Source organism: Pleurodeles waltl, chromosome 1_2 (assembly GCF_031143425.1).
Source record: "Pleurodeles waltl isolate 20211129_DDA chromosome 1_2, aPleWal1.hap1.20221129, whole genome shotgun sequence".
In the NCBI taxonomy this organism is placed as follows: domain Eukaryota; kingdom Metazoa; phylum Chordata; class Amphibia; order Caudata; family Salamandridae; genus Pleurodeles; species Pleurodeles waltl.
The window spans coordinates 1,267,208,908-1,267,227,171 of NC_090437.1; positions in this window are offsets into that span (position 1 = coordinate 1,267,208,908).

The following is an 18,264-nucleotide window of genomic DNA, read 5'->3' on the forward strand; positions in this document are numbered from 1 at the left end:
TACTGCGTGCTTGTGGATGGAGCGGGTGTTGAAGAGGATACATCTGAGATGGTTGCGTTCTGCCTTGGTGGGTGGGTCATTGGCGTGGAAGCTGGCGAAGGTGCATTTCCGGCAGAAAAAGGGTCCGCAGGTGGTCTGCGGGAGGCTTGAAGGCAGGTGGGAGAGCAGCTGGTGTTGAGGGCACGGAGGGTTTCGGTGTCGTAGTGAAGATGTGCATGGCGGCGGTGAGGGGGACGGGAGCCAGGGGTTCTGGCGCTGGGCGCGGTCCAGACGCAGACGGACTTGCCTTTCTTGAGCCTTTGGCGCGCCAGCGGTGCAGTCGCGCAGCGGCCGCCATTAAGTAGGGAGGTTGGGGGGAGATGACAGCTGGGAGGCGGGGGTGAAAAACGGCACGAAAAAGGGGGGGGCGCAAAAAGGGGGTGGGGCCACAGGGCAGCAGCAGCAGGGAAGAGAGAAAGGGGGGAGAGTGAAAGTGAGAGAGAGAGAGAGCGGAGTGAGAAAAAAATGAGGAAGAGAGTAGGGAAGCAAAAGGAGCACAAGGGGACAGAAGAGCAGAGAGCAAAGCAGGGAGAGGAGGAGAAAAGAAGGAGAGAGGCAGAAGGAAGCCTAGTAGGAAAGCAGAGCACTCCCACTAGACACTAAGGATGAGGCGCAGGCAGAAGCCTGCGGGTGGAGGAGGGCCTCGAACTCCTGACAGGGGTCAGGAGTTCAGAGGAGCCGGGAAAGGGTTCTACTCACCAGGTGGAGCCACAGGAGGCAGAGCCATGGGGGGCAGAACAGTGCACTGACCAGGAAGATGTCTCCTGAGCAGGAGAGACCACCAGGAGTCCATACAGAGGGGTCTGTTGCAGGAAAGAGTACAATCTAGAGGTGTACACATAATAACACAATATTTTAGGAATATTTTGCTAAATTACATATAATAATGCAAAAGGCAAACATGTCACTTACAGCTGTTTTAGTGCAAAATGTGTCAGTGCATCAATTTGTGATGAAATTACGCATTTCACACTAAAACAGTGCAAAAAAATAACAGCACTGTGTTAGAAATGGGGTCTCTGGTTGGCAGTCAGTTTGCACTCTGTCCAAGCAGGGACCCTCACTCTAATCAGGGCAATGAAGATACTCACTTAAGATAACCCCTGCTCACCCCCTTGGTAGGTTGGCAAAAGCAGTCAGGCTTATCTCAAAGGCAATGTGTAAAGTATTTGTATCAACACACACAGTGACACAGTGAAACACTACAAAATGGACACCACACCAGTTTAGAAAAATAGCTAATATTTATCTAAATCAAACAAGACCCAAACAACAAAAATCCAACATTACTCCATAGAAAACAATGGAAACATTGTTATTACACAAAGTACCTGGTTTGCGTCAAAAATAAAGCCATATGGCGAGCGTGCATCGGAAAAGTCAGTGATGCATCAATTCCTTACTCACAAGTGAGGCCGTGCTTCATTTCTACTCTGGCCGGGAAGGCGTTGCGCCATTTTTCTCTCCTGCACGAGAATGATGCATCGATTTCTGGATGGGCGCCTCAGGTCTGGGCAGATTTATGTCGGTTTTGACACCTAGCAATGTTGCGTACAAAATACAGCAGCATGAGGACGAGAATCCGCACTGCTTTGGGGTTTGCGTTGATTTTAGAAGCCCCAAGGGGGTGTTCCATCTTTTCTCCAGAGCTCAGTCCAAGCCCTTGAAGACACTTCAAAAGCAGGAATATACCCCAAAGTCCAGTCATTGTCCTCTTTCAGGCAGAAATAGCAACTGCAGGCCATTCAACAAAGCACAGTCACAGGAAAAGGGGAAGTACTCCTCCTCCAGCTCTTCAGCTCTTCTCCTTGGCAGCGGTTCCTCTTGGGTACAGAAGTAATCTAAAAGTCTGTGGTTTTGGGTCCACTACTTATACCCCTTCAGGGGTGTGGAATTTATTAAAATATCTACTTGTCCAGGGGACAGGTTGCTTCTCAAATCTACTTGCCCTTTAAAAAGATCTACTTGTCCCTCTGGTGCCATGTAGTGTGGCGACAAATTATGGCAGCAATCTCATTATGTAAGAGCTCTGAAAATAGCCTCTCTGATTATGCCAGGGCTACTACCATAGTAGGGCTTGAATACTTGCAGTTTCAATCCCTACTGTAGCAATTTCCTTATTTTTCCACCTTTCTGCAGATCTGCATACTGGGGCTGGAGGAAGCAGTAAGCAATAGTTCCAGGGCTGGAATGCCTTTGAGTCTGCAAACCTACTAACCTGAATGTTTTAAAGATTTTCACCAGCTTCTCTCTAATATTTTCCCATAATAAGAAAGGTTGGAAATTTACTCCTGACAATGGCAGAATTAGAACTTCTCCCACGGTTGGGAAGAAAGTGGCTGGAGGGAAAATGAACTTGCAAATGCTCAATAGATTTTCACATGAGCAAATCTACACATGTGCATTGACCCATGCTAAAATACAGTTCACCAATATTTTATTGGGGTATGATTTTCTGGTATACTTCTCTTGAAAGCCACTAATTCAAAGACATATACCATGGGTGCACTTTTGTGACTTTCTTTAAGAATTTGGGGCCACATGTAGGTAGGTTCAGATTTGCGACTCGCAATTTGCAAGTCGCAAATCCGAATGGAGGATGGTGTCCCGGACACCATCTGCGATTCGCAAGGGGGTCGCAAATGCCCACCTCATGAATAATCATGAGGTGGGTTGCAATTTGCGACCCCCTTGCGAATGGCGGCCCTCACAGGGATGGTGGCCTGCTGGAGACAGCAGACCACCATGTCTGTGACTGCTTTTCAATAAAGCAGTTTTTTTTTGTAATGCAGCCCGTTCCCTTAAAAGAAAACGAGATGCATTACAAAAACGAAAAATGAAATGTTTTTATTTCATTTTTTCAGAGCAGGCAGTGGTCCACAGGACCACTGCCTGCTCTGAAAAAATGTTTACAGTGACATTCACAATGGGGAAGGGGTCCCACGGGGACCCCTTCCCTTTTGCGAATGGGTTAGCACCCATTTGAAATGGGTGCAAACTGCGATTGGTTTGCGCCCGCGGTCACAAAACAATCCTACATTGCACTGCGAGTCGCAATTAGGAAGGGAACTCCCCTTCCTAATTGCGAGTCGCAAACCCGTTTTGCGATTCGGTAACCAGGTTACCGAATCGCAAAACTGGGTTTGTGCATCACAATGTGCTTTTTGCACGTTGCAAACAGCTAAATTCGCTGTTTGCGTCACGCAAAAAGCTACCTACATGTGGGTCTTGGTCCCTAATTAGGTCTGGTGTTAACAAAGACATTTTGTTTTTATTAAACTTCTATTTCTCTCTCTCTATCGGCTGGCTTTACTGTGAGTGATCGCATTCTGCTCTTCCACAAGGAGCATATTGGCACACAAAATAGTTTTGTTCAGTGTCAGGAACTACAGCGGCAATCAGTGACGTAACGAAACTGGAGGGTGCCCCTTTGCAAAGAACATGGAGGAGCCCCCTCTTCAGACTCACTCAGGGCAGGTGCTGTGCTGAAGGGGTCCCCTGGAGGGCGGCTGCGGGCCTTTGGTATGCCACTGGTGTCAACTTGTGCTTTTAGAGTTCAAAAACTTTTGGGGGGGTTTTTGCCAGTGTTTGTTACAATGTTGAGGGCCTGGTAGCTCCCACAACAATAAAGTGTTGCAAAAGCCATGTCAAAACAAGACATGCATTGATGAAACTAAAAGACTTATAAAAATATGTCGGATCAGTTGACTTTTTTCAGTGTTTGTTTATTTTCATAATCATGTTGAAAATGTTTACACTGATTTTCCATTAGAAATATTTTTGGGAAATACTAGCATGCATCAACACATTTTACTAAATGACATTTCAAAGAAATAGCACCTAAAAGTTCATGGTAGCGAAACTTTTTCCCTACTTGCATTTTTTCTGAACATTTTATTTTAAAAGCAAAGACTCTTCTCTCTTGCTTACAAGCTTCTGCAAACATTTGCATCTAATCAGAGAGCATTCTGGGAGCATTATACTTAGCCTCATTGCCTAAACTTTTCAAACATGTGTGTATACGTTTTTTTTTTTGGTACTGGAACCAACGTCAGTAGTGAAGTGTGACCTTAAAACATTTATTTACAGCACTCACCCTAATAATGAAGGCTTTCAAATAATGAACCATAAATACAAGTTCGAACAGCATTATCTTTTGGAAACACATTACCTCAACTGCAGAGAGTTTCACTCTCTGTAAACTGGCAGCCAAAGGGTTTTTGCTGCAGAGGGTTGGGCCTACTTGTCCCAAGGACAAAGTAAACATGAAAACTTGTTGCCCTTGACCCCAAACAAGATGTCCTGGGTGTCGGGTGATAGGAATTCCACATCCCCACCCTTTCTACCTTTGAAGTAGGCAAACTAGGAAAGTCTCTGTTGTTCACAAGATTCTGTCTTGCCCAGGCCTGGTCCCATACACACACCAAGAGGTTAGAGACTGCATTGTGTGAGGGCAGGCACAGCCCATTCAGGTGTAAGTGTCAGCTCCTCCATTCACTCTAGCCCAGATGGCCCCACAGAATGTGCAGGCTACACCCCAGCTCCCTTTGTGTCCCTGTCAGGTGGAGATTCAAAAACAGCCTGACTGTCAGTCTGACCCAGACAGGGAATACACAAGCAGGTGGAGTCACAGAATGGTTTAAGCAAAAAAATGCCCCCTTTCTAAAAGTGGCATTTTCAAACTGACAATTTAAAAAACAACTTTAACAAAATAAGTATTTTTAAATTGTGAGTTCAGAGAACCTAAACTCCATATCTATATCTGCTCCCAAAGGGAAACTGCAATGAAACAATATTTAAAGGCAGTCCCCATGTTAACCTATGAGAGAGATAAGTCTAGCAACATTGAAAACAGAATTTGGCAGTATTTCACTGTTAGGGCACGTACAACACATCAGTACATGCCCTTCCTTTAACATACACTGCACCATGCTCATGGGGTTAACTAGGGCCTACCTTAAGGGTGCCTTACATGTACAAAAAAGGAAGGTTTTGGCCTGGTAAGTGGGCACACTTGCCAGGTCAAATTGACAGTTTAGAACTGCACACACAGACACTGCAGTGACAGGTCTGAGCCATGTTTTCAAGGCTACTCATGTAACTATTTATATATGTGTTGCTGCATAATTTCAAGGAATTTCAAGTGAAAAAGGTTATTATGTGACATTCCAGAAATTACACAAATAATGCAAGTGTAATTAACATTGCTCCCTGGCCTATTAAAATCCCAGCTCCCCATGAAAAGTGCCAGAAGGACGACTGAAAATGTGCCTATGGCTGGTCAACAGGAACAAAATAAGCCCCAGACCCTGAGATGCCAGAGAAATGGGCCTGAGAAGGCTGGCCTCTGGTTTAAAATGGAAAGAGAATTAGATTTTGCATCAGTATTTTAACCGTCCCCCCACAGTGGGCCAGGGCCTGGGTGTCTGCAGAAGCTCAGTAATTATATTTTAATAGACAGGAGGTGAGCATGGAGGCCCCTCCCCGAGTTGAACTTTGGCTGTTGGCTCCCCATCTGATAAGCCTGAATCAATAGGAGCTACCTGGGGGACCCCATCTTCTAAGGGCAGACTGCAGCAAAAACATGAGTGCACCACCCTTTGATTCCCCCCCAACTATATGCCATGAACTTGGGGGAACAGGGGAGAGGCAGCTGTGAGAAGAGAATCTAGCCAGCTCCTGCTCCAGGAGTGGGCTGTGTGTGCTGTTCCATCGACCAGGGCGCACCCATGAGGGTGGTGGGCATGGGTACCTACTATAAAAGAAAAATGCCAACATGGATACACAGTGTGATACTGCCAGCAAAAAATATGGTCCGAGGTAAAAGCTGCTAACTTCTTATGCACGCTTGAGGAAAGGAATGCCCCAGAATCCTCTGGGCCACTCAGGAAATCACTATATGGTATTTTTGTGGTGCCCTAGACTGTACAAGGGCATCACCAACGTTGGTTAGGTGGAAGCTGCAGGAAATGCACCAGCCCCGTTGAAGTACCCTTCCCAAATAGGGCCCTAAGTCTTCAAGGGGGCTGTGTGTATGCTCCTGGTAGTTGTTTTCAATAGATTTAAACCTGTCCATCTTGTAATGGTCGTGTCCATATGCTTTGGAAAGCAGAGATCCTTAGTTGTTGGTCGTAATTAGCAGTATTAGCAGCCTGGTGGAAAAAAAGGCTCTCAGACATGTTGTTGCATAAAATGCTTTATTGATAATAGAAGATGGTTAACACTGCAAGGTTTGCCATTATAATGCATGCTGTTGACAGCTGATATTACCCCATTGTCTTCAATGATGATCTGTAACATGTACTGCATCTTAGCACTGACTCTGATCATTTCAGTGATGCTGCAACGATGAAGCATGAATTGTGTTCTGCATCTTCTGATGTGGGATGCCCTGACAAAGGTGCTAGGCCTGCCTTATTGATAGTGACGCTCCCTCATATTGTAATGTTGCAGCTAGTCTGGGTGGGCATTGTGGTTCTAGGGTTCAGGCCCCGCTTGGTGTGTTACATAATATGAGGTTGTCACCAAGGTATTGCCATGTACCTGATGTAAATATTAGTATTTTAATACATAGTATTAAGTAGTGTGTGTAATTACAGTACGTTTCCTTTTTTTAAAGAAAATACACTGACTGGACAATGATTTATTGAGTGTTGTTGTTATGTAACAGCGATCTGGTGCTTACTACCCTACACCACTTTTCCTGAGTAGTTCTTCAACTGCTTTGCTTTCCTACTTTGGGAGAATCAAATGATACATTTGGGGTACTTGGTTCCCGGTGAAAGTCAATTGCAGCCTTATTACTCGTGAGAAGTCACATCCTTTGCAACTAATTTCAAAGTTTCTTATAATAAACATTTTGAAACTTTTGGGGTCATGCGACATTTTCTTTATTGAACACCCATTGTTTTATTTGCATTTTTCCAAAGTTGTATTATTGTTAGAAGGATGAGCCCCATACTCAATAGGTAATGTGTGGCTTTCTTGAAAGTGTTGCTCAGTAAATGCATTTCTCATTAGTTCCATCTTCTAATTTATGTAGCAATTGAACTAAACAATGCATCATCTGACCTTCTGACCTTATTTATGACATATTCTCAAGGGAAAACCCCTCTATGGAGATGTGGAATGCTGACTTCACTTGCTCATTCAGTTAAATTAAAGAAACATAGATGGGAATCTCCATTACTCGCAAAAATTAATAAATCAACAACTCAAACATCTAATGGATGCAATGAGGCCACTAGAGGGGAATACTGTCTTGCTTCCCATTCTTGCCGAGCAATCGAGTAAGTATTTTGACAATAAAATGCAGCAGATCAGTCTGTATAAGAACTTTAGAGCATGGCATAGTTTGAGCAGTTCCATTTGAATTCTGCACAGTTGAGTTACATGAGGTATGCTTCACTGATATTTAAATTAAACTTGATGTGTTACTATGGCATTCATGTTCACCAATTACCAATAAAGAGGGTTTATAGGAACGCATGCCGGCTATCAAAAAATGTGCAAACTGCTGTTTCCAGACAGGTCACATTCTGGAGTCTTTCAAGCAAGCATGATAAGGATGATAAGTTGATTGGAGAAACCAAACATGTCTGTCCTATTTCAAATATTCATTTTCTTTTTACATTTTTGGGAAAGGAAGCTCAGTATTGCTTAACCAGGGAACTAAAATTGCTCTCCTAGATGTTCCGTCTGTGGTACTGGAAAATCTGAATGAGTGAGATTCTACAAATGGGATGATTTTAGAACCATCAGCTTTGACACAATGAGCCGCCCCTCTTTATTTCTTGGTGTCTAAAAATGATATTAACTGTTCCATATTGTTTCTGAACAGAAGATAGTCTGAGTGAAAGTGGAGTTAGTCTCTGTGCTAAAATCCAGGGCTCCACTGGAAGCTCAGTAAAATGTCAATTGGATGCCATTTTGTGCTCAACACACTCTTCTACTTGTTTTTTAAAAAAAAGGACTAGAAAAGTGGGATTATTTGTATAAGCAATCAATGGTCCTGATGCACAGGGATAATTTTACCACCGCATGGGAACCTGTCTAGGACTACTATCCTTGCTTTTCCTGGTACAATATTTTTTGTCACCTGTACAGTTTTGCTGTGTGTAAAAAATCAGATTCATGGCTGAGGAAGGTAAAACTCTACTCAAGCAGCAGCCACAATCCTTGTCAGGATGACCACAAAAGCTCACTGAATTAACATTTGCATAACCTCTGGTAGCTTGGAACAAAGGCAGCCATGCTTAACTTAGAAACAAAGTGTGAAGCATTTCTAAATCACACAAACAGCAAACTGAAAGCACAACACAAGAGAAAACCTATGCCACTTTAGAAACATTGGGGCATATTTATAGTCTGCCTGGCCGAATTTGCGTCCAAAATTTAGACGCAAATTCGGTGCAAATCCTACACCATATTTATACTTTGACGCCCGCGAACGCCAAAATTCTGCTGTGTGCATCATTTTCTGGATGCGTGAAACTACCTTGCGTTAATGACATGCAAGGTAGGCGTTCCCTTCCAAAAAATGACTTAAACACCCATATTTATCCTACTGCGCAAATATCCCCCACGGCCGGGAGGCGGAGTCAGACTATGACGCACAGCCCAATTTGCGTCAAAAAATAACACCTGGGTCAGGGCAGGCATTAAAATGGGGCAAACGCACCAGTACTTAAGGAAAACACACAGAAGCAACAGCAGAGCTCCAAAAGGAAGACATGGAGGTGCTATTCATCCAGCATGCAAAAAGACGCAGAGCACAGGACCAACACCAGCAGCTTCCACCACACCAGCAGGGACCCCAAAGGCAACGCAGAATGCAGGAGAGGATATTCAGGGCCAGGACAACCCTTCTGGGACTCAGGCAACAAGACATCATCCAGAGGTACAGACTAAACTGGCAAGCCATTCAGCAGCTGCTGCGCAACATTGAGCCACAGTTGGCACCCAGCTTGCACACACCCCACATCATTCCACCAGAGACCAAGCTGCTAGCTGTCCTCCACATGTTGGCAAGTGGCTTGTTTCAAACCACTGGTGCCCTGGTTGCCGGGATCTCACAGCCCTCATTATCTGCCTTCTTACCCAAGGTATTGGATGCCATCATCTCCCTCACACCCGCCACATCAGCTTCCCCACACAGCAGAAGCAGCAGGAGACCAAACAGGGCTTTTACCAAATCCACGGCTTCCCACACATGCTTGGTGCCCTTGACTGCACACATGTACACATTGTGGCGCCTGCTGCAACCGAGCATCTATACCGCAACAGGAAGCACACACACTCCATCAATGTGCAGGCCACTGTCGATCACCGGGGATTGATCACCAACATCATGGCAAAGTATCCTGGGAGTGTACATGATTCATTCATCTTCCGCCACTGCACCATCAATCAACACTTCCAGGATGGATGATATGGCAATGGCCTACTTGTTGGTAAGTACAGAAACCTACTTATATGCACACAGCACAGCAACCCTGTATGACACACAACACATACACCACTACATTGACACGTGGCCAGGAAGGCACTGAGGTTGTGACACTGCTAGGCATGTTTGATATCCTCACCCAATTGAATACACACCTAGGGACAAATGACAGATGCAAATAACAACAGATGCCAGGCCCCAGACACAAGGGAACAATTTAAAACCACACAGTGACAATGACATGGCCTTAACTGCCAGTACAACTTGGAAGATTAATCTTACAATATCACATCAATAACACTCAATCACACACCCTTCCAAACAATATGTACAGTGTAAGGGGTATGCAATGTCTTTTGCTGCAGGCATAATACCATGACACACATAGCATGATGATGATGACTCTAATGAAGGGGACATGGAATCATTGAGGCTGCACCAATATCTCACATCACTCCTGGTCTGACATTGCCCACTACCAATAAGCAAGTGGACTGTGCTAAGAACACATATTGATGTGACAATATTGCAAAGTGCACATTCCTACACATACGGTTTGAGACAATTACACATATACACAACAGATGTGCAGGCATATGGACCTTCTGACACTTAAACCGTCAACCTCACAACCAAGTTAGCCAGCTGAACTGGACCAAGTTCAGTAGTATAGGTACACGTTTGAACATGAGTCAACTCGGTAAGGGCAGATAAATAGGTCTGCAGAGAACTTGTCACACGTGGGATATTTGTGCATTGGCAATTGTCAACAATGGAGACTGCCAACTTATAGAGATGTGTTGTACAATGTCACCTAGCCAAATCAAAGGGCCTCACTGATGTTTAACAAATTCTATTGCAAATAAATTGTTAAACTGGATGGGATGTCCAGGCCATATAGATGCAACGTGTTACCACCACTGTGGAATTGATTCTGTGTATGGAAGTATCATGTCACCTCCAGCTAATACACTTGGACACCTCTTTCACATGACATAATGCATGGGAGTACACAATGTACTGCAAGTCTATCCCAATGCCGATGGTACATCCTAGAAGCCTAGGATTCCACACAATAACACAAACACAGATGAGTCACAGACAACACAAGAGAACAACTGCCATGCAAAGTGATAATCATGGTGCAAGCTCCATCAACATTTTTCACTCATTTTCTCTTTCAGCTGATCAGGGGAATGGGATCCAGCCATGGATCATGACCCCATTTGCAAACCCAAGCACTGCAGCAGAGCGTGCCTATAATGAGGCACATCAGAGGACACGCACCATAGTAGAGAGGACCTTTGGCATCCCGAAGTCAAGATTCAGGTGCCTTGACATCACCAGAGGCAACCTCCTATACTCACTTGAAATGGTCTGCAAGATCATTTTGACCTGTGCCATCCTGCACAACATTTGTGTAAGGAGGAACATTCCCCTCTATGAACCAGACCCACAAATGCCTGAAGAGGAGGAAGAGGAGGATGTTGTCCATCAACATGAGGGGGACCATCCAAACACTGCAGCAAAATTGTGTCGGAGACAACACATTGTACAAAACGTCTTTTAACTATAGTCACCATCACCATTGTCTTACCATATGTCATTAAACACCTATTCTAATCACTATACATGGTCTGGGTAATCATTTATGCATCACATTATCCCTAGAATTCATAATCAGATTTTAGCCTCATGGAGCATTGCAGATATACAGATTAGAATATTGAAAAATCCACATCACATTTCATGGGTATGAATGTACACCCAACTTCACACACACTGTAAATAACATATATCCCATCCATTTCACATTTGAAGGTCAATATCAGAGGACCATAGCTATGGCACACATACATGTTGCCAACATGGTTCATTGTAGCATATGGCACACAACTAAGACACCATCAATCATAAGGTAATAAACTGCCTCATACATGAGGCAGTGGATGTGCTATTGCATTGGTAACAGGAATGTATGACCAGAACCTTGACAGCAGTAAGAGTGACATTAGCTATCTCCGCAAGGAGTATGGGTGACAAGAAGGCCATGTAAGCTGCAAATGGATAGCAAGAGTTCCCCAGGTATGACTAGAATTGCTCACAAAACATGCCCTGCACATGCAATCCCGGTCATAAGTCCTGCCACTGCCATGTTTTCAGTCTCTCTCCACCCTTCTCTAGGGGGCCCTGGAAATTGACTATTTGTACCCAGATTATCCTTCATCTCCACACACCCAGACTCACATTCTGACTCCAGTGTGCTTCCCTCTTTATTATGGCATGCCATAGTCATAGTTCATCTGTCTGCATGGACGTCTGGTCAGATAATGCACTGCCTGGTAGTCTGTGGGACCTGTAATCACCTGTCCATTGCTTCCCATGTGAAAGGTACTGTTGGCCCTTTGAACTTGATTCTCACCTACGGGACTTGTGAGAGACTGAAGCTGCACACACCTGTGAGCACTTCCATGCAGACCAGCCATTTGAACCTGCACTGCCCTTGCTGCTGCCTGGAACGGCTTAGAAGCTTCTATTATATGTTTATCCCTGTTATGGATTTCCGTATAAATCTCTCGTGTAACACAGGCCTTGGGTTATTGTGTAACGTTGCAGCACACAGGACAAATACAGTTTTCATTTTCCACAGTGTTGTTCCAGCTTTGACCAGTCTCAGTCTGCTCACTGTGTATTTGCCTTGTTCATGTTAGTTCCTGACAGAGCCTCCAACCTGTTAGCCTGATTGGTACCTGTCTTTCTGTTACCATAAAGGTTCCATGTGGCTACTTTTGTCTCATAGTTGCTTTCCATGCCCTCACTTTCCTCCTGGGGTATTGTGTCTGGTAGGTCTACAATGAATTCTCAAATACATTGTATAGCGTAATCAGTTCACTTATCGTCTCATGGTGTGGGACATGTCTTCAAATAGCCTAATCATGGCCCATCCCTTGTCTGGGTTTCATGTATGCATGAGTGACAAATAGTGACAGTGTACCATGGCTGTATGCATGGATTGGGCATGGTGCCTCCAGCACAACAAACAACGTTTGCTAATGTGCATGAAATTTCAAAACATGTTTGTGCCCTGACGGTCCACACACTGATTCACTTCAGCCCCAACATATCGATGGGGCTTGCTTGGTGAATAGCTGTGATATTAATCAGCACAGAGGCACTGATGTTCCCGGTTGCAGTGGGAATTTTAGAGGCCCCCCTGTGTACAAATGGTGTGAGGAAACCTGCCAGTTTAAAATTACTGATTCATCAACTTTGTGAGCACACCAAGGTTGCCCTGTTGTCAGTCTCATAAATGTCTGCAGTGCCATAGCTGGACTATCCCCATGTGTGTTCTCAATTACTCTTTGGCTTTCGTTCAATTCTGCTGTGAAGGATACTTGGTTAATTCAGCGAATGGCTCCACAGACTCATGACTAGACCTGCACGTAACTGTGACAACTTGGACCCCAATAATGACACAGGGTACACATGGCCACACACTTGAACTGGACACCTTTGTGCAATTAACCACTGGAAATATGTGAACACATGCTGCTTGGTCTGCTGATCCTCTGCTGCCACAAGATAAACATAGGTCATTAATATGAGTCAAACTGTGGAGTGACATTACATTTTTGGATTGGTTTTGGGACTCTCTGTCACAAACACTGTACATACCTAGCATTTTCAAATGCCTGACTCATGGGTAGTATACAAACAAGTGACCAGGAAGTGGTATCCAACATTCCAGTAGATTAGATGGCTTAGTCTTGTAACATTGCCATAATCAACTGTCCTCTATCTATCCTGTGCATGGTTTGTCATGGGAGATGCTTTTGTCCCAAAATTCAGGGAAGTTGACACAGCATTTGTTGCTACGTGTATGACAAACACATTTCCTGACTCGTTGCCACACTGAATAGCATCTGATGGTTATCCACATTTACAACACATTCATACAAGCACATTTATGAAAACACGTGTGATGTTCACACAGAGGGCCAACTAAAATTGAAATAGCCAATTCACAGACATTGACACACAGGCAATGAGTTACTGTAGTTGTGTAGCCTTGCTACCCTCTATTGACGCACAACCTGCTCTAACTGGGTAATAACAATTTGTATTCCAAAAGTTTGGGTATCTATTGCGTTAGTGAAGAGTGCACATCCGGTACAAAAACTAGAGGATCATGGTCTGCAGTAGTGTGATCTGCCACATGTGCCCAAACACTGGAAAGCACAATGTAGGTGCAAACAGCCTATCTCTGTATAGTTACAGCTGTCACGTACTATAAAAATGTGAGAAATGACCCAAACCCAGTAAAAGACATATATTTTGACGCATACGTGTCAAAAAGATGCATATGCATAAAAAAACGCCACATATGCCTAGAAAAATGATGCTCACAACCATGATACCTCCATTGGCCCGAGCGGTAATTCCCACACTGTACCCCATGAAATTGGTTACCAAAGCAAAATATTTGGAACTATGGATGCGGGGTAATTTTTAAGCATGTGCGTAAAAAAAATGACGCACAGACTGTAAGCGTCATAATATTTTGACGCATCATAATAAAAATGCATCGAATTTGAGGCAGAAAGTGATGTAATAGGATATCCTGTTTACAGAATTGGTACAGTGGGTGTACTTTCACTTTCACTTTACAGTCTGTGATTTTTCTTGACTGTGTGGCTGTTTTTGGACTTGTCTCTCTGTGAATATTGTGAATTTGTCTCCTGTGTGCTTTTTATATTGTCTTTTGGTGTTTTGTTAGTGTCTGTGGTATCCTGTGTAAGTGTATTTTTGTCACTTTTGGTGTCTAATTTTGTCTTTGTACTGTCGGGAGTCTGTTGTGAGTATTGTTTTTTTGGGAATAGTTGGGCTGTTTTAGGGTTACTTTTATTTCATTTTGCTCCCTCCTTTCCCTTTATCCTCTGTACCCCTTCATTTTCTTATTATTTCAGTCATGTTGGGTAGGCCACGTCTGGGGAGGATGGGTGAGGAGGAGCTGGGGGGATTCATTTGGCTGGTGTGCCACTTCCTCCCCTTGATGATCGAAGCAGGTGGCAGGGTGATACAGGGGTATCACACAGAGGCGAGGAGGCTCCGTTGGTCAAAGGTCTTGTACCATCTGTGACGCGTCTACAACACACTGCACAATGACCACCAACTAAAGCACCGCTGGGCTGACCTTGTTGCCAGATAGCAAGACCTGCTGGACCACCTGGGTATTGTGATTGGTGGCCCTGTTGGTGAGTACAATTCAGAGTAATGTGCACATTTAAATGCTCTATAGTGACAGTAGCAGATTTGTTGATATGCTGCAGGCAATGTTTTTGGACATGTGGAATGTAAGTTAAACATACAGTGGCCCTGAGTTATACAATAATTGCTACACATTACCGTCATTTGTTGACGCAACAGCTGCACTAAGTTACAAAACACAACTTGAGCCTGTAAATTAGTGCTACCTTCACATCAATAGATGATGCAAATGTGGCTCTAACATAAGTTTTAGCCATGGTCTGTGAGTGTACCAGGAAAGAGATGTTTTTCACCAGATAATTCCAAGAATTAATGTGTTCCCCAATTATTTCGAATGCATGTCTGAACGGTATTCTGGCCCATACGTACCAATTTCTTTCTAACCTCAGGTAACATTTTAGGCTGATAGTTTGACTTGGTTGTGCCGCAATTAGATTAGGAATGGATGCCAAAGTAATGCACACAGGTTCATATCTAAATGTTTGGTGCTACTTTCCATAGCTGTATCATATAAAATGAAGCAAATGATACAAATTGAGGGATAGCAACTATCCCTGGCCCTCTGTTCATTGTATCTGTGTGTTTTAAATTGGTCTTTGGCACAATAGCTGGAACAGAGCTAATGCATTTCCCATCTGTGTTACTCTATAGCCATGCACTTCTCATAAGTTATGGGATCATCATGGGATACCTGACGTTGGGGAATGCATGGTCACAATGTATTACATGCATGATGTCGTGCAAGGGACCCCTGACCAATTCCATCATACATATAAAGTTTCCTAATACTTTGCTAGTTTTGGTACACCTCTGCTGATCTAGTGCAGCATTTGTATAATAACTAACTTCTCAGTATGGAGGTTATCACAGACATGGGTGTATGCTAAGATCAGAAGACCAGCATTCCTGTAACTGCTGCCATTCCGAAGGTACATACAAATTGAAACCTACATCATCATGATTGACACAGTGGTACATTTGCTAAACCATGTGTTAATAATATGACAGCGTCAGTTTGCTGTATACCCAATTTGGTAAATGTGAGATGATGAATGTGGCTAACTGTGATATCCAAAACCCATTATGGGCACACAGGGAAATGAGTGACACATTTCAGGTGCAATGACTACACCTGTGCCCATGCAGTCTGTTATAGATGACCACAATATTCACTGTCAGCATATATCTCCTTGTTGTATTAAAATATTAAAACTGGTCAATCCATGTCTTGCCTCCAATTAACGCACAGGATCTCTGCCATTATGGTGTCATAGGGGGTGTATGTGGCTCAGCGTACACTGTTAATGTAGCAAATGTAACCTACACACAACACAGGCCCTACATGTAAGGGACCATAGAAAGCATGATAAATCATGACCTTCAATCAACCCACAGGAGCGTCACACAGTAAATGATTGTCTCTTGATGCACAAGCCACAATACCTGAGTGACTGGTATTGCAGTGCTCCAGGAATGTGGCTTTGCATGTCTCTCATTACTACAAATGATTAGAGGAGTACACTCCATAAATGAGTCTGCAACCAATTGATGGAGCATGTTTGTCACCACATGATAGTTTAGGCCACTGCATGTGTGCAGATATGTGTGTATCACTCACTGGAGTGACAGGGTCTATACATGTATGCAGTGGTATGTATGTTGGAGTATCAAAAATGCCTGAGAGGCTGGACTTTCAGATTTAATGTTACACACAGTAATTTTATTTGAAAGTGTTGTACAGTGCACAGACATTTAGCACATTTCACCCTTCCATGCTTTACAGGTGGACCTGCCCCTTACACAGTCGGAGAAGTGGTTTGAGTTGCGGACCCAGACATATCCAGTGAGTGTTGATATTTCAGTTCTGTGTTGTGTTTGCAGCTGTTGTGTGATTGACTCCTGTGTGTTAGACACATAGCACGGTATGATGTGCTGGCACATGAGCTGATATGTAACTTGACTAGAGTTTCACTTTTTTTCCATCTTTGAGTTGGACAATCAGTAGCGTATAGACATTTTTTGGAATTGTGGTGCAGCCCTGTAGGCATGGCCATGTGAAGAGGGTGACATTTGTTTTTGAAATGTTTATAAAGAAAAATTAGCAGAGAGCCATATTCATGATTTAATCATCCAGTCAGACCCTGAATCTCACAGAATAGGGATGCCAAAGTCTTACCCACAGACTTGAGCCTCCCTGTTCACTAATGAACATGTTCGACTGTATGTTTGACTTCCGAGCAGCATGTAGCTCCACATGCTGTGCTACGTGGATGTGGCACTTGAGTACAATGTCATAGGAGTGCATGCAGCTCATGGCCAGATGTGTGCTTGCATCTATCTGCTTGTTGTAAGACAGGTATTAGTGATATCAAATGATGTTGACAATTGTCTGCATTTACAAACATAAATGTGGATGGGATTGTCCAAGGTTTGGGTCTATCCTAGTTGGACATCCTCCTTACCTGTGGTGGACTGCCTAAACCCATGTACAGATGTCCAAAGCTTCCTGGGTGTCCTTGATGTTTGAAAGTATGTGTTGCTTGTCCACCCCGCCTGAGGCACAGGCTTAGGGATATGAAATGTGTACCTAGGTGTGATGATCCAAGTTTAGTACACAGACATGTAAATCTGTAAATCACTTGTCCAAACCTAGGATACCCACTCATGATTGGCAACTGCATACCATCCTGGCAATTACATTTACAAATCACAGATCTTGTGTTCCTTGATTGTCATCCAGAAGATAGTCATTAGTTGGCCTGCTAGATGTGGAGGACATGCAGCATTTTTTACTTGACTAATGGCTGAACAATGATGCATAGGTCATTTAAGTTGGTACACATCTTTTGGAGCATTGCTGTGCTGTTAGATAGGACATGTGTAGGCTGCGTTGGCATGTACTTCCGCAGGGAGAATCCATGATCTGTATGGTGATATAGCCTGTTTCAGCTTCATTAGATGTATTGTCTGTTTCTCATCAGTAGCTTTATCACACAATGAAGTACCTAATGTTTGGCTTTATCTTTTTTAACAGCAGCCAATATGCATTACCGCCACATTCTGGATGTGGAGTCTGGTTTCCGCCACATGGCACGGCATTATTGCCATGAAAGAGCCTCAGGAATGTGGAGGGCATTTGCCCAAGGGGGCCCTTCGGTGTCCACAACAGCTGCCACCACCAGCACCACCACTACGACCCAGCTGGCAGCAAGGATGACAGCCACCACCTCAGGACCATCGGCTTCCACTGCTCCAGGACCACTGACAGCAGCACCTGCACCTCCCCCTCCAAGTATAGCACCACCAACTGGACACACGTCAACAACTGGCACTCCGACCACCCCTGCTGCAGTCATTGACCCTGTTGATTTTGGAGCAATGCAACGTGACATGCAACGTATGTTGCAGTGACTGGACAGGCTGCAGCAGGAGGTGTCACAAATCAATAAGAGGGTGCGTGCCATAAAGAAGACCCTGCAGAGGGCGAACTTGTGACTATTATACCCTCT